Source organism: Oryctolagus cuniculus, chromosome 14 (genome assembly GCF_964237555.1).
Source record: "Oryctolagus cuniculus chromosome 14, mOryCun1.1, whole genome shotgun sequence".
NCBI classification, from domain to species: domain Eukaryota; kingdom Metazoa; phylum Chordata; class Mammalia; order Lagomorpha; family Leporidae; genus Oryctolagus; species Oryctolagus cuniculus.
In genome coordinates, this window is record NC_091445.1 from 54,014,206 (window position 1) to 54,040,644 (window position 26,439).

A 26,439-nucleotide genomic window follows, 5' to 3' on the forward strand; every position below is an offset into this window, starting at 1 on the left:
AATCTATCTATCTATCTATCTATCTATCATATATCAATATTTATGTTGTTAATATATATTTTTAGCATTTATTTTTACTTGACAGAGCCAGGGTCAAACAGACAGATAAGAAAAAGGCCTCCCATCTGCTGTTTCACTCCCCAAATGTCCGCAACAGCTGCTTCTGGACCAGGCAAAAGCCATGAGTCAAGGAACTCAATGCAGGTCTCTGGGGTAGATATTAGGGACCCAACTGGGTTGAATATTAGGGACCCAAATACTTGAACAATCACCATTGCTTCCCAGGGTCCTTATTTTCAGGAAGCTAGAATCAGGAGCCAGAGCTGTGTTTTAAACTCACTCTGATATAGGATGCATCTTAACTGCTGTGCCTAGCACCTTCCCCTCCTCAATGTTTTAGTTGTGAAGAAACAAGAAAAACCTTAAATATTTCATTATATTCTCTTCATTTTGCTTTCTACTTAACAAATTATGTAGAAATTTCCCTATATCAACTTATAGATTATTCTCTTGGTTGCTGAATATTCAATTATATTATGTTTTTGTAGAAATCTCATTTCAGGGTTTCAATTTTCTGCTATGAATATTTTAATGGCATATTTTAAAAATTTTATGGAAAACAGATTTATGAATAAGACATCTTTATTGGGAAATATTATTAATAGATATTTAAGATTATGGCCAGCGCCACGGCTCACTAGGCTAAACCTCCGCCTTGTGGCGCCGGCATACCGGGTTCTAGTCCCGGTTGGGGCGCCGGATTCTGTCCCGGTTGACCCTCTTCCAGGCCAGCTCTCTGCTGTGGCCCGGGAGTGCAGTGGAGGATGGCCCAAGTACTTGGGCCATGCACCTCATGGGAGACCAGGATAAGTACCTGGCTCCTGCCATCATATCAGCACGGTGTGTTGGCTGCAGTGCGCCCGCCGTGACGGCCATTGGAGGGTGAACCAACGGCAAATGGAAGGCATTTCTCTCTGTCTCTCTCTCTCACTGTCCACTCTGCCTGTCAAAAAAAGAATAGATATTTAAGATTATATTCTTCATAGGCTATAATTAATATCTCCATGTGGATTTTACTCACTAAATATTTTTCCAATTTGAGAATTGAGATGCATCATTTTTAATTTAGTTAAGTTTCCCTGTCAAAGGATTTACTACTATTTTAGTTTTCATTTCAGTGACTTCTATATTCTCAAATTTTTATTAAAATGTCACTTTTTATATATTAAATTCATACATTTGATGAAATATATTTCAGCATTTTATACTAGTTGAAATAAATGAATAACTGAATTTTAATATCAGAGTCACACTAATCAGTGATGTTAGCTGTTCTCAAACTGCATGGATCATTTTTAGGTTATAGGTAACCACAAGCACAGTCGAAATAAGAATACTGAAGCCAAGTCCCTTCATTGCCGGATCAGACTTTGCTAGATGAGACTTAGCATGAAGTTGCCACATAACATGTATAACTCTGAAACTTGCTTTCATAGAAAAGAACACTCTGATTACAGACTGTGCACACTTAGGTTTCTAAAATAATGATAATATTCTATTTTATTTTCCAGTCATGTTGAACATCTCTCACCCCCAAAATGTATTGGACAGTAAGATAATTTCCTGGTTATCAGGTTTTTGAAAAGGAAATCTAGCATCCAGTTTTCTTGATAAACACATTTCTCAGGTGCTCCCAAGATTCTGAAATTTAGCTGCTATCTTCTCCTTTTCTGATAGTTTCTTTTTAGATCTTTTAACTTGTTTATTGTCGCTCCCCCTCTTCGTGGAGGAACGACACTAAACCTTGCCTAGGCTTCATATCCGAGTCACGGCACCATTATGTCGCTCCCCCTCTTCATGGAGGAACGACACAGGACCCTGCGCTGTTCTTTTGTCTGCTCGGCCCTCCCCGGGTTTGCTGCTGGTTCTTCCCGGGTTGGCTACCGTCCCTTCCACCTCCGTGGAAGGGCGGTTCCCCCTGCCACTTTCCCCACTTCCGCGGGGGAGCGGCACACCTCCGGCCGGCTCTCTCGGGGGCTGCACAGGTGTTCCTTCAGATAGATGTTCCTGGTGCATGTTGTCTCTCTCCTCCTTTATAGTCCTCTTCCACCAATCCCAACTCTGCTACCCACACGCCGAGTACTCTGCTCTCCTCCAATCAGGAGCAGGTCCTGCTGTTTATTGGTTGAACTGGAGGCAGCTGTGTAGAAGCTGTTTCCTCCTCTCCCAGCGCCATATTGTGGGAGAGCAGATGCATAAAATAAGTCTTAATTCCAGTAACATAGTCTAGTCTGAGTTGCTCCCCACAGTTTATCAAAAGAACTAAAATTCTATATTTGTATTTGGTCTTCAGACTGATCCATGTTCTAAGCACAAGTTTCAGTTCATCAATGGATTACAATAACAACAACAACAAAAAAGGATTTTGTTCTTTCAAATGTAACTCTATATACTTATATATTCATTTATCAAATATTATTTGTATTTATTCATATATAATATTTATATATTGACATAATTTTATATTGAAAAGCTTGATACTGACAGTTGAAATTCTAAAAACATCGATTTTTAAATGAAGGTCTTTGTGATAAACAATATTTTCAAAGCTTCAAAAGAAATTCCTGCTATTGCAAACAAAGAAAATGGTAGAAAAAGAAAAGAAGAAAAATTAGTTTCCCAGTAAGTAAGTTGATTCTTATCTCTCTGTGCCTGATGCTTTCATTAATTAATAGCAATTGGTGATAGATCATTCATAAGGAGCCACTCATTCCTCGGAGACAAATGTGTTGCAAATCTTTTAGCTGATGTTTCGTGCTGTTTCTATCCCATGTATTTTAAAGATGAAATCTAATTTATGTTATTAGTCCTTTATTTTTCTTTTGGAATTTAAAAAATTATATAGTATCTTTACAATATGTTGTATTTTTTCAATGTAATATAAAACATTAAATTATACATTATATTATGTAACCTAAGTGATAAATAAATGATGGTAGATGGGTAGATAGATAAATAGATTGATAGACAAATAATCTTAGGTGCACAACCAAAAAAAAGATTGAAAGATAATAACATTCTGTCCATGAATAGGTAAAACTATAAAGAATGCTTCAATGCATATAGTATTTCCCTAGAAGCACTACCATTTCAGAGTAGAAAGCCTCAGATTTCTAAGACACTAAACGAATAATTTATACTCTGTAAAGTGCAGGTGACCTTGAGAAGTTTTCTTTCAAACCAGCTCACGGGACAGACTTTTATCTAGTGTTCATCTAGTTAGCATGTTAGCAAAGAACTCATGTTGAAATGAGTGTGCTGGAGGATCTCAGACCTGGTCCACATAACACCCGAGCCTGGGACTCTCTTCTTGTGTGCACATTCTGACAATACCATCATGTACATTCAATGCTGGCATATATTAGAGCTCATAGAGTACTCTGATTTTAAATTAGTCAATTGATTAAAATATATTTCTTTTGTCTTTCTTAAAGGAAAAGCTGTCTTAAGTCATCTCAATCTTTTAAAATATAGCTAATCTCATCTCTATGGCAAAATAATTTAACAGGCAAAGCTCCAGTACTGACTTTTACATGCTGTTTTAAAGGAAATATAGTATCAGTCAACCCATTTTTCACAGATTGTTATTTGTATAATTATTAATACCTGAGTAACTTCATATTTATTTCAGATTATTTTTAAATATATTTATTTATTTAAACAGCAGAGTTACACAGAGAGACGGAAGGCAGCAGCAGAGACCGAAAAATCTTCTATGCAGTGGCCCATGCCCCAAATATACGCAACAGTAAGGGTTGGGCCAGGCAAAAGCCAGCAGCTTCACCTGGGTCTACCAATGAAGATGCAGGGGCCTAAGTAATTGGGTCGTCCTTTTTGCGTTCCCAGGCCCATAGCAAGGAGCTGAGTCAGAAGTAGAGCAACCTTGACTCAAACCAGCACCCAAACAGAATGCTAGCATTTCACGTGGCAGTTTAACCTGTTATGCCACAGTGCTGGTCCATTATTCCAGATCCTAAAGTAAAAAGTGAAAAAAAACAGAATTAGATTATATTCATGTTTCTGGTTTCATAAGTGCAATTGTGTTTTTTTTTTTTTTAATTTATTACTTTTTTAAATTGTTCATGTTATTTGAAAGACCGAGAGAGATCGTCCATCTTCTGGTTCACCCCTATATGCTTGCAACAGCCAGGACCGGGCCATCCAAAACTAAGAACCTGGAATTCCAGCTGATTCTCCTAAGTGCGTGGCAAGGACCCAAAGTATGTGAGACATGATCTATGTTCTCATGGGATATACATTAATAAGAGGCTGGATCAGAGGTGGAGCAGCCAATACTGGATCCAGATATGCAGATACATGATTCAGGATTTCAAATGGTGACTTCACCACTAACCAAACACCTGGTGTTATTTTCTGACAACAAAAGGGGCATGGCTTGAAATTTACCTCTTTGGATATCCACAGTAATGTACAAAGACATGCTTAAATTTTCTCAACTACAGATAAGAAAATGCAGGATCAGAGATGGTCAAATGAATGCCCCAGATGCACAACTCGGAGGGCAGATGTGTGACTGGACACCCGTCTGGTTTACCTTGATTCTTTTATTTCCAGCATGCTCTCTGGGCAAACATCAGATTACAACTTCTAGTCACAAATGCCTGATTTACCTTTGATAGTCTTCCAGGGGAAAGGTAAATTGTAATTTGCATTATTCCAAATTTTGCTACCTGTGAATTATGTGGATTTGGGCAAGTTTCTTAATGTTTCACAGCAGGAGAGGAAAGAATGCTTTTGTCCGAGAGTCTTTCTGAAGACTGAATGAAGTAATGATATTTTTACAAAGAACTAGATTTTTCAGTGACTAGTATCAAATTTGGAATTTTTGCATGTAGACAGAAGTATACCTATAGGGACAGGGCATCAAAAATTCTTTCAGTTCCACTCAAGCATTTCTGTCATCCTTGATCACACTGGATATGTCTCTAGGTTGACTCCTGGGTCAAGATTTGTGCTTAGTATTACATCAGTTCATTCACAACTAAAATCTCAGGTAACTGAATGCCGTTTGTTTGTTTGATTGTTTAAAAACTCCGGGATTCCAGATTAACCCTGTTAGGTAACACTGACAAAACTTGTTCATGGCATATGCTATCTATTATGAAAATGTGGTGAAGTCATGATTATTGGGAAATTTTCATGCCGCATGCAGAGGATTGTCTTTTTTTTTTTTTTTTTTAAGATTTGAAAGGCAGAGTTAGGCATAGGCGGAGAGAGAGAGTGAGAGAGAGAGAGAGAGAGAGAGGTCTTCCATCCTCTGGTTCACTCCTCAAATGGCTGCAAGGGCGAGTACTGTGCCAATCCAAAGCCAGGAACCAGGAGCTTCTTCTTGGTCTCCCACCAGGGTGCAGGGGCCCAAGGACTTAAGCCATCTTCTATTGTTTTCTTAGGGCAAAGCAGAGAGCTGGATCTGATGTGGAGCAGCCGGACTCAAACCGGTGCCCATATGGGATGCCGGCACCGCAGGCAGCAGCTTTACCCGCTATGCCACAGAGCCGGCCCTGAGAATAGTCTTTTAATATGGTTACAGAGGAAACCAAAGTAGGAAAATCAAATTTCATTTGCTAATCTTCTTCATTCTGCACCCTGGACCATGTCTCCTGGCTTCTGGGGCAGAAATAACAGAAATGAAAGTGATGGTGGCAATGTCATCTGAGTTGTATTTGTGCTTTGTGTAGGACATAATCCTACACTGTATACTATACGAAGCCTCTTACAAACTTCATACAGTACTCACCCTTCAGTAGGACTTGACTTCTGGCGTGTTATAGATACATATATAATTCATTATGCTTATTGTGTGTGTGTGGTTAAAAATAATATATCATTTTAAACTTAAGAATCTTTGAGTTTTCACTGGAATATTTATATTTTTCTTTTAATATAATTGATGTTAAAGTTGGTTTCAAAACTATCATATTCTTTTATTTCTCATTTATAGTTTGCTACTTTACTCTTCCTTTTTTGGTATATTTTGTACTGAATAATTTTATTATTTAACTTTCCTCTACTAGTTTTTTGTTATACCTTCTATTATGACTTCTAACTGGTTATCATAGAAATTGAAAATGTTGCTTTAACATAGTGAAGACAACCATACAATTTTTTGTTATTGAATACAAAAAATTACCATTTTAAGGTACATACAACAATGTAAAAATCGTAATAATGAATTAACCTCATTTGCTGTACTTACATTGTGTCTGTTGCTGTTACATATTTTGATTTTATATATAAAATATATTTTATTTAATATATTCAGTAATAAGCACAATTTTATACTTAACCATACATTTATCACTTCTAATATTTTTTCCCAATAAATCCTTAGATTTATTTTTTCCACTTGAGATATGGTATTTGCTATGCTGGAGTTAAAGCAAATACAAATGTTTTATTTTTCTGAGGCTATTTTTATTCTACCTTAATTTTTAAAGGATATATTTGCTGGATATAGAATTTTTAATGGTTGTATTTTATTTCCTCATTTTAAAGATGACATTCCTGTGTCTCATGCTGAAGAAGTTTCTAAGGAGAAGTCAGTTCCTTTCTTGTTATTGATCATGAAATATAACTTTTCCTTCTGAAAGACATCAAAATGCTTCCCTCTTTTAAAGAATTATTTATTTCATTTTACAGGAAGAGTTACAGAGAGAAGGAGAGACAGACAGAGAACAATCTTCTATCTATTGATTTACTCCTCAAATGCCTGCAACTCCTTGGGTTGGCCCAGGCAGAAACCGGGAGTCAGAAACCTCATCCGGGTCTCCCACTTGGGTGGCAGGGGCTCACATTCTTGGGGCACCCTCTGCTGTTTTTTCCAGGTCATGAGCAGGGAATTAGATCAGCATGGAGCATCAAGGACAAAATGGAGCCTATTTGGGATGCTGGCTTCACAGGCAGTGGCTTTATTTGCTACACCAAAACACTGGCTCCACCTCTAATGATTTTTATTGTTTCCTGAGTAGTGTGGATACTTGTCACTGAGAATTTGAATTATGTTGGCTTCTGAAAATTCCTCATATTTGTTCCTGTAATCCTTACTACATGCTGTGATCCTGTTGAAAATTGATTTTAAAACTATTAAGGTCATTACTATTTCTTTTATATTTTTTCCTACTGCCCTTCACTGTTTCATTTATCTATCCTGGACGTTTCCTAAGTTATCTCCATTCCAATTTGTCCATATATCAAGATATTTTTAGCACTGTGAGGCCTCTAACACCTTCATTTGACTCTCATTCTCCAGCATCTGTGTCCTTTTTGGTGCCCTGGTGGTTTACCTTGAATTGAACCTTGGGAATATTTATAGAGATACTGGGTGCTCCTCATGTGTAGCTTATACATTTTTTAAGATTTATCTATTTATTTGAAAGTCAGAGTTAATAAGAGAGGAGAGCCAGAGAGAGAGAGAACAGACAGGGCTGGGACAGGCTGAAGCCAAGAACTAGGAGTTTCATCGAGGTCTCCTATGTGGGTGCAGGGGCCCAAGAACTTAGGCCATCTTCCACTGCTTTTCCTAAGCCATTAGCAGGGAGCTAGATAGAAAGTGGAGAAGCCAGGACATGAATTGGCTCCTATATGGGATGCCAGAGTCTCAGACAGTGGCTTAACACTCTTGGTCACAATGTGAGTCTCATTTTATAGCCTTCTGTATCATGTCTCCTGAAATTTGTCTCCTTTTCCGCCTTGGTTTCTAATCTCTTTCTCATTTATTCGGCAATATAACCAATTTTCTTCTGCTCCTTCTAAGAACACACCCAGGGTTAAAGTTGAGATGATTTTAGAGCTCTTCTTTTAGGATTGCTTTACCACAATTAACATAAAATGGTTACTTTTCTAAGATTAAGACCTATGTAGTTCTGATTTTATACCTTTTTAGGGTAAGAGCAAAATTAACTAACAGCAACTCTGGCATGACCAGGATTAGAAAGCCCTCATTAATCCTTTAAATTAAAATAAAATAAACTTATACTGATGAGACAGTTTAATCATTGTTAATATTTTGTGTATCTTTTTGCTTAGAAGAGAATTCTGACAACAGTAGCAGGGATTAATTTGCAAAATGCGAAGTATCTTTTCTAATTTGTCAATAAAAGACTTTACTAGATCTAGTGAATATTTCACAATCATGATCTATACATGGGAATTCATTGAAAGTAGAACTTTTTGAGGGTTTGATAGAGTGGTCTATACCAATTTATGGTTTTCAGTTCTTGATTCAAATTATCATACCCTAGAGCAAACTTTAAAAAACTGCTAATTCTCAAGAATACTTAAACATGATGGCTTGGAATCAAAAGCACTATTTACCAACAGGCAATAAAAATTTCCAGATAATTATTGTATGTAATAACATGTAAACCTGTGTTTTACCTTGCCTCTTTCTTCCACCTAATTTTAAGTCCTACAGGCAGCTTATAGGCTCAAGTGAAATCCGTAGGTTAAGTTGATATATGACCATAACATTTGATATCAAAGCATACTTAGACAAAACTTATTTAAAACTAAGCTTTATAAATGAGTCAAGAAATATGTCGACTCTTCACTTCTTTCCAGAGTGTTATGAGTCAGTTAGATGTAGCTTCTTAGCTTTTTCCATTCGAACTAAGGATATGTTTTGGTTTTGGAGTAACAAAAGAAGTTAATAAAATGTGTAAACCATTGTTCTCAGAGGAAGTCATTTTGTTTTGGATTTATCAGTTTTTATACCCCACAATCACATAAATAAGACAAGCCTGCATAATTAATTTTCCTACTTCAGCCTGTTTAAAATTAATATATCCATAGATTCACATGTATACCTAATGAACAAACTAAAATTCAGATATAATCTGAATTTATTAAACCATTTTAATATAGCCTTTATGGAATTTTTAGCATATACTGTATGTTTATAAACAGCTCAGGTGGAGAAAAATGATTCCTCATTTAAATTAACCCCAAGTAGGAGAGAATAACTCACAGATCTGCTGCTGCTTCCATCTTTTCTTTCTAGATGGCTTATGTGACTCTCTAAGTTATAAAATCCCTTTTTTGCACACATGCCCAAATATAAGCCATGTGCTATTATTTTCAGGTAGTTAAATATACATTTCTTTTTCAACTCTCTATGTTGTTTCCTCTCCATAAAATTTTTTCCAGTTATTTTCATCTCTCCCACCTTGTGCATTCCACCTTCAATGGCAAGCTAGCTGTAGAACATATTCAACCTTTATATACCTGCTTAATTTGTGTAATGTACAGGCCAATAAATGACTACTTAGTGCCCTACATGAAGTATGTCTGATTATACTAAACATATTATAACATAAGATTAAGAAGAAACATTCAGATGATAGCAATAATTGTGGTTGTGAAAGTTCACATAATCTTCCCAAGAATGGATATTCTAAAAATCCTTGTAAAGAATGTGGTTTTATGAGGTTCTACAATTTATATTCTCCCCACTAATATAAACTGAAAAAGTAATTATCTATTCGAGATTTTTAGAAAAACATTATTTTAAATTGTGGAGATTACATTTTAGGATAACAGAAGGTAAAATCAAAAAATTCTTAATTCCATGAAATAATCCAGGTAAAAATAATAGAATTATTTAGATCAGTTTTTCTTTTAGGTGTTCTCTCTCTCTCTCTCTCTCTCTTTCTCTCCCCCCAACACACATAAAGGCTACTAAATTCTTAAAATAGATACTACAATTTTTAAGAAGCACTATGCCACTCTGAATAAATAAAGTATTCAGAATTTTCCAGAATTAGAAAGTATATATACAAAATATGTTTGAATTATATGCAGTTGCTAGTTTAAATGTCAAAATTAAAAACTTATAAAATTATAAACTATATAACCAAGAAAATGTCTTATAAATCTTTGTAATCATGCATATATGGTTTTAATTCAGATTTTCACTAAAAGTCAAATGTGTATAATTGATATCCACAAATACAGCAGAATTATTCAGTTTCATTGCAATTTATGCCATCTAAGTATAATCATTCTTTTGTTACTCACTAATTTGAAACAGAGAGGCTCTTGTGATAATGCACTTAATTATGAACTGTAGATTGAGACAAATTTAGGTGGAATTAGATATCTCTTATTGTTCTATCATGAACTGGAATAAGTCTCCCCACTAATACTGCATTTGACAATAGAATTCTGTTTTTTGTTTCAGTTTTAACCAATCACACTGTTGTTAAGTCAAATTGTTACTGATTTCAGCACTCAGATGCTTTTCTCCTACCATTACATAATATTAATGATTAAATATCAGCAAAAAAAACAAAGCAGAAATGCATTTTGTAAATGGTCATTTCAACTCCAAATATCAAACACCCTGAAACTGGACCTACCATTAAATTGATTTTTTCAAGTAATTGACATGATTTCACATTTCCCTGTTTAGTGTATTATTTATTCATATCCTCTGCCTTGCTCTCTCTCTCTCACCCCTTCCTCCTTTCTCTTTTTTTCTCCATCATCTTCACCTGAAGTGATTTCAAGCTTAAGCACATTATTAGCAATTAACCATTAACCACTTAATTAGCATTAACCATGAAATCATTGCATTTATGTTGGCATATTAATTTCAATGTTCAAATAAAATGCTTTTTCCAATTAATTATAAATATCAAATTTCATTCCGTTTAAAATGCCACAAGATTAGATTATACAATCAAATGCTGGATGCAGATAAGCCCAGCTCCAGCCTTTGTAGCCATCTGGGGGATGAAGCATCAGATGAATCTCTCTGTCTCTTTTTCTTTCTTTCTCCCTCTCTTCTTCCCTCCCTCTCTATCGCTGTAACTCTGCCTTTCAGATAAATAAATACATCTTTTAAAAAAGAGGATACAAGCAATAAATGCTTCCATAAATGACTAAAAATAAACACATAAATTCAAGAAAGAAAAATAAGGAAGAAAAGTACCCCCTCCAAAGGAATACAACAGCACTTCGATACTAGATTGTGAAGACAAAGAGTGATGAAAGTCCTGGAAAGTAATTCAAAAGATTGTTTATAGGATTATTTAGACACAATGAGGAGAAAATTCATGAGTTAAAGAAATCCATACATGATATAGAAGAAAAATTTCCCATGAAATTGAGATTTTGAAGAGAAAACAAACTCAAATATCAGAATTGAAGAATTAAATATGTCAAATAAAAATGCATTGGAAAGGCTCAGCAACATATTTTGTGAGGCATAAGAAAGAATATCCAATCTAGATGACAATTATTTGGAAATATCTCAGTCAAATCAAAAATAAGTTATTAGAAAAATTAAAAGCAATGTTCAAGATTCACCAGATACTATCAAATATCCCAACATATTGGTCGAAACTGTTCCGCATGGTGTGGAAAAATAGAATAGATTATCAGGCCTACTCAATGAAATAATTGTAGCAAAATTCCCCGGGTTGGAGAAAGAAAGGGACATCTAGGTACATGAGGCAGATGGAACTCATAATAGACATGACCAGGAAAGATCTTCACCATGACACATTGTAGTCAAACTTTCAACAGTAAAACTTGAAGAGAAGATTTTAAAATGTCCACAAGAGAATTGCCAGATTACTTTCAGAAAATCTCCAATTAGTCTAACAGCTAATTATCATCAGAAACCCTTCAGGTTTGGAGAGAATGGAGAGACATAGTTAAAGTTTTAAAAAAGAAGGAAAAAAAGCCTGTCAACCCAGAATGCTGTACCCTGCCATGCTCTTACTTATGACTGAAGGTGAAATCCCAGAATATTGTACCCTGCAAAGCTCTCACTTGAGATTGAAGGTGAAATAAATACCTTTCATAACAAACAGAAATTGAAAGAATTTGTCACCACTCATCCAGCCTCACAAAAGATGCTTATGAATGTGTTACACATAGAAACACAGACATTTGGTTATCATTCTCAAAGAATGTGAAGGCAAAAAATCTCCAGTAAAAGTACAAAGGAACTATAAATCAAAGAGTAGGAATATTTATGGGAAATGGCAGGGCCATGTCATCTCTTACCAATAATAATTAAATTATTATACCAATAATAATCAAAATTATTAACCTTGATTAATAACCTCAAATTAAAAATGCAGGCTGGCTGAATGAATCTAAAAGCAAGACCCAAACTATTAGCTGCCTACAAGAAACATATCTCACCAACAAAGATACATACAGACAGAGTGAAAGGATGGACAAAGATATTCCTTGCTAATGGAAACCTAAAACTAGCAGATGTAGCTAGCCTAATATCACTTTCATTAATGGACTGATCAACTAGACAAAAATCATCAAAGAAACAAAAGAACTAATCTACACTGTGGACCAAATGGACCTAACTGATATCTATAGACTCTTTCATTCCAAAGTTGTAGAATACACATTTTTTCATCAGTGCATGGAACTTTCTGTAAGATAGACCATATGGTATAACATAAAGCAAGTTTCAGCAAAGTAAAAAAAAAAAAAAAAAGATAAATAATACCATGCATCTTTTCTGACCACCATGGAATGAAGTGGGAAATTATCAACTCAGGAATCTCTAGAAAAATATGCTAACATATGGAGGCTGAACGACAAGCTCCTGAATGAACAAGGAGTCATAGAAGAAATCAAAAGATTTCTGGAAATGAATGAACATGACAATACAACATATCAAAACTTACGGGATAGAGCAAAAGCAAGTGTTAAGAGGGAAGCTTATAGCAATCAGTGCCCACATCAAGAAATTGGAAAGGCACAAAATAAAAGAGCTATCAATGTATCTCAAGGACCTAGAAATACAACAAACCAAACCCAAAATTAGTAGGAGAAATGCAAAAAAAAAAAATGAGTATATACTTGGTGGCACAAAGAATAGTTGCATCATATTTGACAGGATAACTGAGTATTATTATTTTTTTTATCTTGTTATGCAATTAAATATTTTTAAACGACTGTACATGGATGCTGAGCTGACAAAATACAGCTGATCTGTGCTGTATTTGTTTTCAATATGGCATCCATAGCACCTTCAATGATCTCTAATTTCTGTACCTTCTAAGGGAAACCAGGAACTACATTTCCCAGAACACTTTTTTTCTGTGTGATTTACACATGAGAGATTGACAATTGTGGATCCAAAAGAAAGGGGAATATTACTATTGGAGACATTTCCAGCTCTTAACCAGCATCCAATTTTGAAAATCAAGTGGATGTATTTTATGATGGTTTCTTCACCCTGAGGTTGATGATCTTGTCTCTGACTTTAGTTCTTCTAGTACTTCCAAAAATGTAGTATTTCCTATTCCTTAAAATATATATATATATATATATTTTTTTTTTTGGCAGGCAGAGCTAGACAGTGAGAGAGACAGACAGAAAGGTCTTCCTTCTGTTGGTTAACTCCCCAAATGGCTGCCGCGGCCGGCGCGCTGCGGCGATCTGAAACCAGAAGCCAGGTGCTTCCTCCTGGTCTCCCATGCAGGTGTAGGGCCCAAGGACCTGGGCCATCCTCCACTGCCTTCCCGGGCCACAGCAGAGAGCTGGACTGGAAGAGGAGCAACCGGGACAGAATCTGGCTCCCGAACTGGGACTAGAACCCAGGGTGCCTGTGCCGTAGGCAGAGGATTAGCCTAGTGAGCCTTGGCACCAACCAAAATACATTCTTAAAATATGTGGTGTACATACTGGCTTCTGTTTTCTTGACCAAATGACAGCTTTCATTTTTTTTTATTTTGTTTATTTATTTCTTTAAAAAATAGAGTGACAGAGAAAGAGAGACAGACAGACAGATATATCTTTTATTTGGTAGTTCATTCCCAAATGCCCACAATTATTAAGGCTGGGTCAGACTGAAACCAGGAGCCAGAAATTCCATACATGTCTCCCACATGGATGTAGTAATCAAAGTACTTGGGCCATCCTCTGACACTTCCCAGCTGTATTATCATGAAACTAAACAGGAAGTAGAGGCAGGTTTCAATCCCAGGTACTCAGATATGAGATGTGGGCATCTCAAGTGATGCTGAACCACAGTGCCCATCACTAAATATCGACTTTTACACCTGTACCTTATCATCATTTTACTGTGATTTTCTGAGACATTTCATTCAATAATCTTGAAATTTCATTTCCTGGTCTGTGCTTTCACATTGATGTATAGCATCTTTCATAGTTTGTCTCGCCTCTTACTGTGATATTTATGTCCGTATTCACCTTATTTTTTGTTTTGTTTTCTTTTGTTGTTTTTTGTTTGTTTTATTTTTTTATTCTTGCAGACCATGAAGAATTATTGACCAAGCAGAACTTCAGAATGTGCATCCTCCTACATGTTAAATCTACTCTTAAATACCAAAAAATAACTTCTTCTCTGTTACGAAGTAATATACACTAAGAGCCAAATAATTGTACACATTAAGTATTATCATTTTTCCTATTATATCAACTTTCCTATTTTTATTAAAATTTAGTGAATATGTATGCCAATCTGAGAAACTTGCTAAAATCTGAAGTTATAAAAATAAATGTCTAGGGGCCAGTGCTATGTCATAACGGGTAAAGCTGCCGCCTGCAGTGCCAGCATCCCAAATGGGCTCTGGTTCAAGTCCCAGCTACTCCACTTCTGATCCAGCTCTCTGCTATGGCCTGGGAAAGCAGCAGAAGAAGGCCCAGTCCTTGGGCCCTGAACCCATGTGGGAGACCCTCAAGAAGTTCCTGGCTCCTGGCTTTGGATCAGCTCAGCTTCAGCCGTTGCAGTCATTTGGGGAGTGAACCAGCAGATAAAAGACCACTCTCTCTGCCTCTCCTTCTCTTTCTGTGTAACTTTGACTTTCAAATAAATAACTAAATCTTAAAAAAAAAAACTATTTTCCTCAAGAAGACCACATTTTATGGCTGGAGAAAAATTAAGAAAACCATGGGAAAAGGAATAAAATGGGTTTTGGAAAACAGTGGTAACAAGCGCAGAGATAGCTATGATTTGATGCAGATGACTAGGTTACAGAATTCTAACAGTTATACAATAATAGGTTGATAGGCATCAACTAATATAATAGGATTGTCTGGATATTTTCCTTATACTATTTTTAATTAATACTGAATAATGCATTTTCAGTGATTTTTATTTATATTGATTTAAAGGACTTCTTTTTTCTATATAAGAGGGTACTTCAAAAATTTTGTAGAAAATTAAATTGTTATTTTTGTACAAAGGAATTTTGAAATCCTTGCATACTGTTTTCAAAGTTTACAATTTCTCTGAACATTCTGAAAGCCCCTCGTATATGACCTGAATATTCAAAAGCAATGGGTCAACAAACATTGAGATTAGTAACTCAAGAAAATTTGTGTACCATAGGTGAGCCCCTACCTCCTTTTGTTTTCAGAACTACTACAGAATCTTCAGGATTTAGATCTCTTTCAGCTTTCACTCTTACCTCTGCTTTCATCAACTAAGCAACACATTATTCATTTAATAACAGAAAACAAAGCAGATAACTTGCTGAATAATATATCCAAATTACTTGTTGACTATTCATAGCATACATTCACAGAATAAACTTAAATGCCCTGCTTAAGCCATTAGGACATTGTGTAATCTGCTTTCCTCTGTGATTTTTATGGAACATATTCTATTCATACTTGTTTCTTCTCAATTTTCTTTTTTTTTTTTTTTTTTTTTTTTTGACAGGCAGAGTGGACAGTGTGAGAGAGAGACAGAGAGAAAGGTCTTCCTTTTGCCGTTGGTTCACCCTCCAATGGCCGCCGCTGCAGCCGGCGCACCGCGCTGATCCGATGGCAGGAGCCAGGATCCAGGTGCTTTTCCTGGTCTCCCATGGGGTGCAGGGCCCAAGCACCTGGGCCATCCTCCACTGCACTCCCTGGCCATAGCAGAGAGCTGGCCTGGAAGAGGGGCAACCGGGACAGAATCCGGCGCCCCAACCGGGACTAGAACCCGGTGTGCCGGCGCCACAAGGTGGAGGATTAGCCTATTGAGCCACGGCGCCGGCCTCTTCTCAATTTTCAGAACATTCTATGACCCCCTCCATCTCATGGCCATGTATAATTTTTTTCATATATTCATTTTTTAAAAAATCCTCATCCTCTAGTTTGAATATGAAATGCTAGCCTCAAAGAAATGTTTTTTGTACTCATACAAGCAAACACCCTCACCCTTCTAATCCTGACACTTTAACTCTTCAAATGGTAACATAGATATTTCCTTTCTAGTCTTTAATCCATTATAACTCTATGAAACAAGGGGCACTCTTGCTCATTTCTCAATCTTTACTGCCAGGAGCAAATTAGGAACTTAAAAACATTGTGTTGAATAAATGAGTCAATGAATAATTACCAGGTACTGTGTAGATGATAATGCAATCAAATATAATATACCTCCCCAAATATATTTCCAACTTGTTTTCAGGGTACAATTGCAGCATTTGTACCAAGGCTATGCTGTCTTCAAAGAGATCTAAAAATGACTGAAGGATGGGTGGCTGCTTATTGGCAGTTGGAAACACTGGCCCATTGTTACCAGAACTCCACTGGGGGATACCTTCTTTCTTGCTCTCATCTCCGTAGGTATCAAACTTACCTAAAGATTATCCTATCTATTCCTGGTCTTTCTAATTTATCTGGCAAAAGCTTACCAATGATGAGTTGTTTTCCCTTAACTTTTTCATGGACTGTAGTTCTTGGAAGAGTCAAATTGTCAAGGTAGTAATGTCAGAAGTGGTCTGAGAAAGCAATTAATATGAAGGGACCCAATTAGAAATAAGGTCACTTGTCAATCAGCTGAAGAAATATGTGGGGTCTCCTGGACACAAGGCAGTAGAATAAAGGTTAAAATTTTCTCAAATTTTGAATTGGAACAATATCCCAATGTAAAGGTTTATCTTTGTGGCTATGAATATTTGGTTATTTTTAGAATTTGGGAAGAAGTATCTACAAATATATTAAAATTGTCTGCTTAATAGTAAGGTGCATTGACATATTCTGGGAGGAAAATTAGAAATTAAGGGTTATTATCAAACAGAAAAAAATGTGGGGAATACTGGGGTGACTTGTGTAGCTCATTGAAAGAATATATCTTATATTATGAGAAAGAAAACCAAGGAGGGTCTAAAATTTTAACTTAAAATTAGAAACACTATTGAATTATCAGCCCAGACAAGTTTGGTATGCTATGGTGAGGGCCCTAGTAGAGGAAATTTGTGATTCTTAAAACATAATATGGATACCTCTGAATGGATTCAAATAGGATTATAACTCACCTTATTCCATGAATCCCGGTGCCTAAAGAAGGTTGCTTATCCCTCACAGATAAGATTAATTCTTCTCCAGTGTGGAAATATATGGCAGAGAGAGACCCTTTCTGCATAAGAAAGCAACTTCTTACACTCTTCTCATTTATAAGCGTCTCCTGGCTTTTAGTTAATATTGAATCAAAGATTATGCAAGTATAGGTGTGCTGGTCAGAATGAAGGAAGAAAGACATTATATCCCCACATTGCTAGCAAGTACCAGCAGGAACCTCAGTAGAATCAATAGGATAGGATTTTAGTGTGCCAGTTAACTTGATCTTTGGGTTAGAACATTAAATCAAATGAGCAAGGGTACACTGTTTTGTGATAAGTTATTTAGCCCTCTGGCAGAGACCCTAGCAAACATAGGATAATCACTGATAGGGAGGAGCCTCTTAGAAGTCTGGAGAAAGCAACAGCCCATGCTGAATGAATTTGAACTGCCTGAGCTATTATCTCAGCTGGAGGAGAAAAAGCCTCAGGAGACAAGCATAAAGGTATGAGTGTATTTTAAAGTCATATGTAACACCAGAGGATTTTGATCCAAGGAAAAGCTCAGAGGATCTGCCACATACCAAGGTCATCAGGATTATTTTGGGGGTAGGACATGAGCTTCATTAGAGAATTCAGTGCCGGACAGGATCGAGGTTAACAGAGTCAGCCTTTGATCTGTGCTCATAAATAATAGTGGGGGTTTTTGAGCCCTAGATCAATTGACATTGCATTGTATGCTGCCAGAAATCAGAAGGCTACAGTTACCATAACGACCTTAAAGGGAGCTAAAAAGCTTTAAAAATCCAAGCTCCAAATCAAAATTCTTCATATGATGTTTCAGCCTGGCAATAGGCATCTACAAAGGCTTTACCTGCGATACATTAGAGAGGAAACATGGCTTCCAATAACAGAGTTGTTACACAACCCGGGCACTTCAGTCTCTGAAGTGAAATGAAGCCAGTGACTCGGGCTCTGCCTTCCAAATGTCAGGGGTTGGTGACACTTTTAAAGTATAAAGAATGCAAGAGGATGGTCTCTCTCATATCTTCACTTAACTCCCCAGTGTGACTGTTATGGAAGCCAGATGGAACCTGGAGAGTGAATACAGAATACAGCAAGTAACCAATTAGTAGTCCTGTTTGCAGCTCCATGCTTGATTTATCTACATGGTAAACTAACACTAGCAAAGAGCAAGTATGAAACAGGCGTTGAAAAATCATGTATGTAAGTAGACAAAGCATGGTCAGCTTTTGTTGGTCATTACTACTGAATAGACTTGATACAGTCTGTGATGTAAACAGTTATCATATGTGAACCAAATAATCCAGCTGGGATATGTGGGCCAAATAATCCAGAATCTTGGTATGTCCATAGTGGAAAACATTGCACAGAATGGACTAGTCTGGTTCAAAGAGATGAAGTTCATATGTGGACCCTACAGCATGCACTCTAACTTATCAACAGTAAGCTAATTACTGCCACAGATTCATCTAAAATTTCTCATGGGAAAAGACTAATATCAGGTTCCTATTTTGGCACCATCTTGGAGGAGAACATTTGCATCTCGTAATTGCACATTCACATTGCATTCCTTCCATACTGGGCTGGCCAATGGTTCATTCCAACGAGAAAAGATATGCATATCATGTGTAGATTTGCCTTTCCTACTCTCAGAACCTCAAACACTATCACCGTACTGGGACTCATAGAATGTCTGACGTATAAATATGAAATTTTATCCAATATGATATTTAACCTCTAGACATATTTTATAGTAAAGCAAAAGACACACCCCAAAAATAGGAGAGCAGAAATAGAATAGGAGCTATCTACTAAAGGATCTGATGAAGTAACCAATGCTGGAAGCAATACTCTGTGGACAAAGAGCCATTTAGGATTTTGTACATGCCTAGAATCATAAATGCCTGTCTTATGGTGCAGGGCAGCCAGTCCAAATATAAGCTGAAAACAAGGATAGAAACTTACTCACTCACACAGACATACAGACACACACACACACACACACACATCATGAATGAGAGTAATACATGTAATAAAATATTAAAATTGATAAGGAAGTGTAGACTACTTTACTGGTGTCATTTATCAAAATGGAATCCAGAAAGTTTACATTGAAATTAATTGAATTTTAAATTAAAAGCTTATTTCCACATCTAACTAGCCAGATTTCTCATGCTTAACTAAAGGTGTTTACTGGCTACCATATTAAGCATAACAGATGGTGCTACTGAACTATGCTGATTCAGGAACATAGAAATGACCAATAATGGCAAATCAATGTAGAGAGAACATTTTCAGGAACATATACAGTTCTTAAAGGTTATACGTAGTAGATACAAATTACATTGACTAAGACAAAGAATATCATATTAAGTATATATTGGTATTTTAAGTAAAAATTGAAAATATGTCTCATATTTTAATATTTAATAATATTAATATTTAGTGCAATGCTATTTAGTAGATCACTCAGTTCACACTCAACATCTCACCACATTCCTTTTCTCTGCTCTCTCACTTGTGTTTGCTGTCTCCATCACCTGTGGCTCCTCCTGTTTTCTCACAAAATGTCTCTTTTTCCTTTCCTCTTTACAGCTTCAACCACCAATGCCATTTTAAGCAATATGGCAAAATTCTGTAAGCCACAGTTATTGTATCAATAATATAGAGTTAATAGTAATCCTTAATGGTATTTTGAAGATTAAATTTAAACTATTACTATATTTTGCTAGATGTCTTGATAAAAATTTAGAGACTGGAACCCACAGAAGATTTCAATGCATATTACCAGGAAATTTAAATGTTCAAGCAATTAATATTTACTAGGAATATTTTTCCTAAACAAACACTTAACTTCTTTGACTTTGTTTGTTGGGGTTGGGGGTACCTAGTAAGAAAGGGAAAAAAAATTTGAAGTCAATTTCTGAACGATATACTTTGAGGCAAGAGCAGCACATAAATGTGAATGCTCTTACAAATTGCTTAAGAGATATGAGACAAGGATTCATATATAAGTTCAGGGCCAGAATATTGCACTGAATGACCACAGTAGTAAGTGGAGTGGCAACCCTAACTTGTGATTGAATATCACATGGAAAGCTTTGTTGAAATATAATGAAATTATAGTTCAGTAGGCTTTGCTAACTATTTGTGCTTTTCTTTGTTAACATCTCTAGATTCTGTTCATTAGCAATGTAAATTACAAATACAGTTTTTAATTTTGCATGGGTCCAAGTCTGCTTCTATGAAACAAATTCAGGGCACATAACAGGTGCTCTCAGATATAACTAATTTATTTAAAATTATCAATCCCTGTTGTCATTAATGAACACTACTGTGAATATTTTTGGATATTGAATGGCTATTGCACAGGTTTTGTACTAAAGATTTTGATAATCATTTATATTATTTACCCATGGTTAAAATGATACCAATAAATATGATAAGTTTTCCAATACACAAAGAATATATCTTATTAATTTTAACATAACTATCAAGAATACATCCAATTTCATAATTAGGAAATGATGTCAGCATTACAGCTTTTATAGTATTAATTTTCACCATAAAATAAAACTTGCTGTACTAAAAAGACTTTCTAGTTTATAAGTAAAGCAGAATTTACTCAGATTAATTTCATTAAATGGAAGGATTTTATATACTTTTCTTATAAGCTAGTATTTCTCATACATATTCATGTTAATAAGAAAAACATGTTCTAGCAGTATAACTTCTCTTAATTATAAAGAACATATTCTTCTAAAAATTTCTTGTTTTTGATTTCTACTGTTATGCATATTGCATCCCACAAGAACAAAATTCCAAATTTAGATTGCACTCTCAATGTGCTAAAGATCATTTTCCTATGTGATTTGTTAAAAGAATTTTAACAATGAATAATAGGCTAGAATGAAATATGAATTAAATCATTGGCTACCTAAAAACCCCATGTAACAGTGACAGCAATATATAGGGGACAACATGTGTTTAATCCGTTCGAAATTTTTTAAAGATTTATTTTATTTACTTGAAAGGCAGAGTTACAGATAGAGAGGAAGAGAGAGGTCTTCGTCTGCTAATTTACTCTTGAAATGGCCACAATGGAAAGGCTGGACCAGTCTCAAGCCAAGAGAAAGGAGCTTCTTCCAAGTCTCCCCCATGGATACAGGGGCCCAAGTACTTAGACCATTCTCTGTTCCTTTCCCAGGAGCAGAAGTAGGGAGTTGGACAGGAAGTGGAGTAACCGGGTCTCCAACGAGCACACATATGGGGATGCTGGTGCTGCAGGCAGCAGCTTAACTCACTAGGTCATAATGTTTGCCCCTAATCTGGTAAAATTTTAATAGTATAGTAGTGGTATATTCGGTGACAATAAAAATTAATTATTTTTCTATGTGTTCATTTTGTAAATGAAAGCTGTAATTTAGTGCAAAACACACCTATAATAAGACATTTTAAATTAGTAATATTCTCCAACTATAGCCCCAAATAAAAACAAAATAATATACAAACAGAGCTGAGCACTTGACACAGTGGTCGACACTAGTTGAAAGTCCTATACACCATATCAGAGTGTCTAGGTTCAAAACCTGGATCCACTCTTGATTCCAATTTCCTTTTAATGAAGATATTAGGAGGCAGCATGTGGTGATTTTTTTATATGCAGTTGATTTCCCACCACCCACATAGGAGCCCCTGCTTGAGGTCCCAGCTTTGGCATCAGCCTGTCCCACCCCCAGTATTGCAGACATTTGGAGATTGAATCATTGAATGGAGGGTCTCACCCTCTCTTTCTCCACTTTCCCTTGCTCTCTCTCACTTCCCTTCTAATAAATAGAGTAAAATACATTTTTTAAAAACAAATCAATTAAAAATGTCATAGAGCACATTTTAAATGGAAACCATTATTATATTTATAATCTATGTCTACTCTGTATATGAAGTTTTAGTTTCTGCACTAATATCTTTGTTGTCTTTATTCTGCTGCTTTGTAATTATTCTCACTTATAATCCACACTTGTGATCTGTTTGATTTGACCATATCTATATTTTACCAGGCTGAAACTTTTTAACATTTTTATTTCTATAGCAACTTAGTAATTACAAGTTACTATAAAAATTAACTCAATATTGGAGGTAAAAATACATTCTCTTTCACCAAATGAATATTAGTGAATGAAAAGCAAAGACCTCTATAATTAATTCTTCATTATTATGAATTACAATGTGATTTTTAGGGACTTCTTATAATTTCATTTAATCCAGATTAACTCTTTAATGTAATCTCATAACAATCCCATGATATCCTTATGATTTTAATATAATTTATTATATTTATTCAATCCCACATGGGTGACAAGACCCAACTATTTGAGTTATATCTATATCTATCTATCTATCTATCTATCTATCTATATATATATATGTATTTTAATATAAGAAGCAAAATCTGTCAGCCAAAGTTTGGTAGAACTAAGATAATAGTCCAAATATCTGTAGCCTGTAAGTCTATTCTAGTAACCAAAATACTAGCAATGTTTTACATACTTGTGCAATTATTTTATTTTTCATTTTATTTATTTATATGAGAGATGCAGATAGAGGGAAGAAGGGAGAGAGAGAGAGAGAGAGAGAGAGAAGAGGTTCATCTTTTGGTTCACTCTGCAAATTCCAGAAATATCTAGAACTGAGCCAGGCTGAATACAGGGACCAGAACTACATTGACGTCTCTCACATCAGTGGCAGGAACCCAACTACTTAGCCCATCATCTGCTGCTTGCCAGAGTGTGCATTAGCAGAAAGCTAGATTGGAAGCTAAGGCAGGACATGAACCCAGGTGCTCCATTGTGGGATACTTGTCTCCCAACCAGCAGCTCAACAAAGCACCACAATGAGTATCCCATAAATTATTCTCACTCTATAATCACTAGGCTGTTTTTTTATTATAATAATAGATTACCAAGAATATACCATTATCTTGTCCGCATTTGGTGTTATTTATTTATTATAATATCCAAAAGACATCTGAAATAATTGCACAATTTGAAGCAGATATTCAGTTATGTACTGTGATATGAATATTCCAAAAGGATTGGGATTAATTGAACATTTCCCTAAATTTGACTATTTGTATTGTATGTTGGGTACCTGGAATAAGAGCTAAATTTATATGAATACAGTCATAGCTAAAAGGTTAATGATTTCATAAAATGAACTCATACAAAATGTTTTAAAATTTTCTAGTTTAAACTTAACAGATTTATTTTCTTGGAGTCTTTTGAATAATTATGTAAATTCCATAAATCTTTACTAACATTTGTCTAAAAGCAGCTGAGATAGAGAATGATATTCATGCAGCCTCAAAAGTGCTGTCACCATCACCATATTCTACTGTTTACCCTCTTTTTTGAACTGTGGAATAAATTCAGTTTTCCACCTTTTAAGATAATGAGCTATGCTTTCTTTGAAAATGATAGCAATTTATATGACAGAAAGTCATTTTACTGTTTATCTAAAGAAAACCTGTATATGCTCTTGATTGAAATTTCTTTATGGAAAGTGACCACCATCACTGCATGTCACAACTTTGGTTTCAAATGCCTGGTGTGATGATGACTTAAACAGCTTACTTTCAGCTTGGGCAGCCTGGGGACTGGTGTACTATGTTCACTCAACAGAAAAAAGCCCTAAACAAATGTATAATATTTCACTAAGAATGTGAATACAAACAAATATTTAAAAATGACTACCTACAAGATTCTTACCCAGAGAAATTACTTTAACATCCTATATTCTCAGTGTATGGTAGCATTGGAATCTATATTTTTGTCATGTTTAGACAAAAGTCGTTATTGTAAATGCATTTATTTATGAAAAATTAAAATTTATACCTTTCTATTTGATCAGTCTCTCTGCATATCTATATTTGTATTGATTTTAATTGTTCAAAATGACAGCCAGTAATCATATTTGACTGACACAGGAACGCTGTTTAAGAGACTATTTCTACTAACAGAAAGACACAGATGAGAGACAAATTTAAAATGTTTCAATATGTAAGCCTTCAAGATACTTCTTTTTAAAATGTATTTTAAGAGGTGAACTGTTCATTAATTTGTAAAACCTTCGCAAATTTTGTGCCTTATGTACTCAGTCACTCCACAAGTAATACTACAACATTGAGACAAGTGGGGACACAATGTAGCTGTACATTTCCTTAAGTGAGCTAAGAAGTATCCATTTAGTAGCTATTAAGTCTCAGACACTGATTAGAGAAACATTAGATTGTTTTATCAATCATAATAGATATGAACCATTATAAACCTTGATTTTTCTAACTGAAAAATTATCGCACATATCTTGACCAAAATCATAAAATCTATAAGTAGCAAAGCAAAATTTGAATTCAGATGGTTTAATTCCATAAGTCAGATATGTATGTATTTGTATCAATGATGTATGAAAATGTGTAACATATTTCCCAAAGACTTAGAATGTACATTTCAAAGATACAGTTTATTAAATACTTATTGTGCACTTACTATAGAAGAAAATATAAATGCCAAGGACAAATAGTGAACATATCAGCATTACAGTCAACATTGATCTCAGGTTTAGGGAACAAATTGTCTATCTTTATGTTAACTAGTTCCTGATTAAACTAGTTCAATTCCAGTTTTACCTGCTACCATCTGAGCACCACACAATGCCATTTTTAAAAATCACAACCTATGGAGATTACAAAATCAGGATGATAGTTGTGAAAAAATTTACAAAATACAATCACAGGTATGCCTTAAATATTAAGATAAATGAAAACTCAAGGTTTTAGGTAAGTTAAAATATAATTTTCCAAAATTTGTATAGAAGGAAATAATTTCTAATTTTGTTCAACTACATCTGACTCTTGGAATCCTTTGCTGCAGGAAAAAATAAAAAGAAACAACATATGGGATAAAATAATTCCTATCAAACTGTGGCGTTTTGCCCCATTTAGATTTTTGAAAGTTAATAGAGCTATTTGCTGTTATTTAGGATTTGGATTCTGAATTTTAGACAAGACATGCCTTTTTTATTAATAACATAAGAAATGTAATAAATTATTTTTAAAAAATTCCTGGGTAACATAAACAAAATAAGTCAAAACAACCGATTAGGTTATGGTTTATCAAAGTCAGTCAGTTATAAATATGATCAGTATAAAATGATTATTCTCACTTCTTTATGTCCACCATAAAACCAGCTGGAGTAATTTGTACTATTTTAAATGCGATTATTTATTTATCAGTCCATTTAATATACTTTTAAAATGTTTAGTTTTACTAAATTATTTCAGATTTGTGCTGTTCTCCAGAAGCATAATAATAGTCTGGATACAACACATCTCTCACCTCCCTTACCTCTGGACACAGTCATTTAACCAAAATATATCCAATATATTATGTATGTTTTATAATATGTAAAATACTATGTAGGGGCTTTGTTGTAGCATAGCTGCTTAGAACACTGGCATCCAGTATGTTCCGCTTCGTGTCCTGGCCACTCCACTTCCCATCCAGCTCCTCTGTTAATGTACTTGGGAAAGCAACCCAAGAAGGCCCAAGTGCTTGAACCCTTACAAACCACATGGGAGACCTGGATGGACTTCCAGGCTCCAAGCTTAGGCCTGTATCAGCCCTAGCCATTGCAGCTACATGGGGAAGGAACCTGTAGATGCAAGATCTCTCTCTGTCTCTGTCTCTGTCTCTCTCTCTGTTACTTGGACTTTCAAATAAATATATCTATTCTTAAAAAAGATTCTTGCTGTTACAGAACTTAACATATTAAGAATCATAAAGAATGCTTCAATTTTTGTGTTTGGCTTTTTTCCACCCTGCTTACTATTTGTGTGAATCAGTAATTTGTTCTTTTCTTATTGTCCAAAACTACTCCATTATCAAAATACTCCTGTGTTTATTTATTTATTCACATGTGAATAGGCATTTATTCTGCTTTCAGTTATGGTCTGTCATGAGTAACGTTGCTGTGAACATTTGTTCATATATTTTTAGTAGACATAACATTT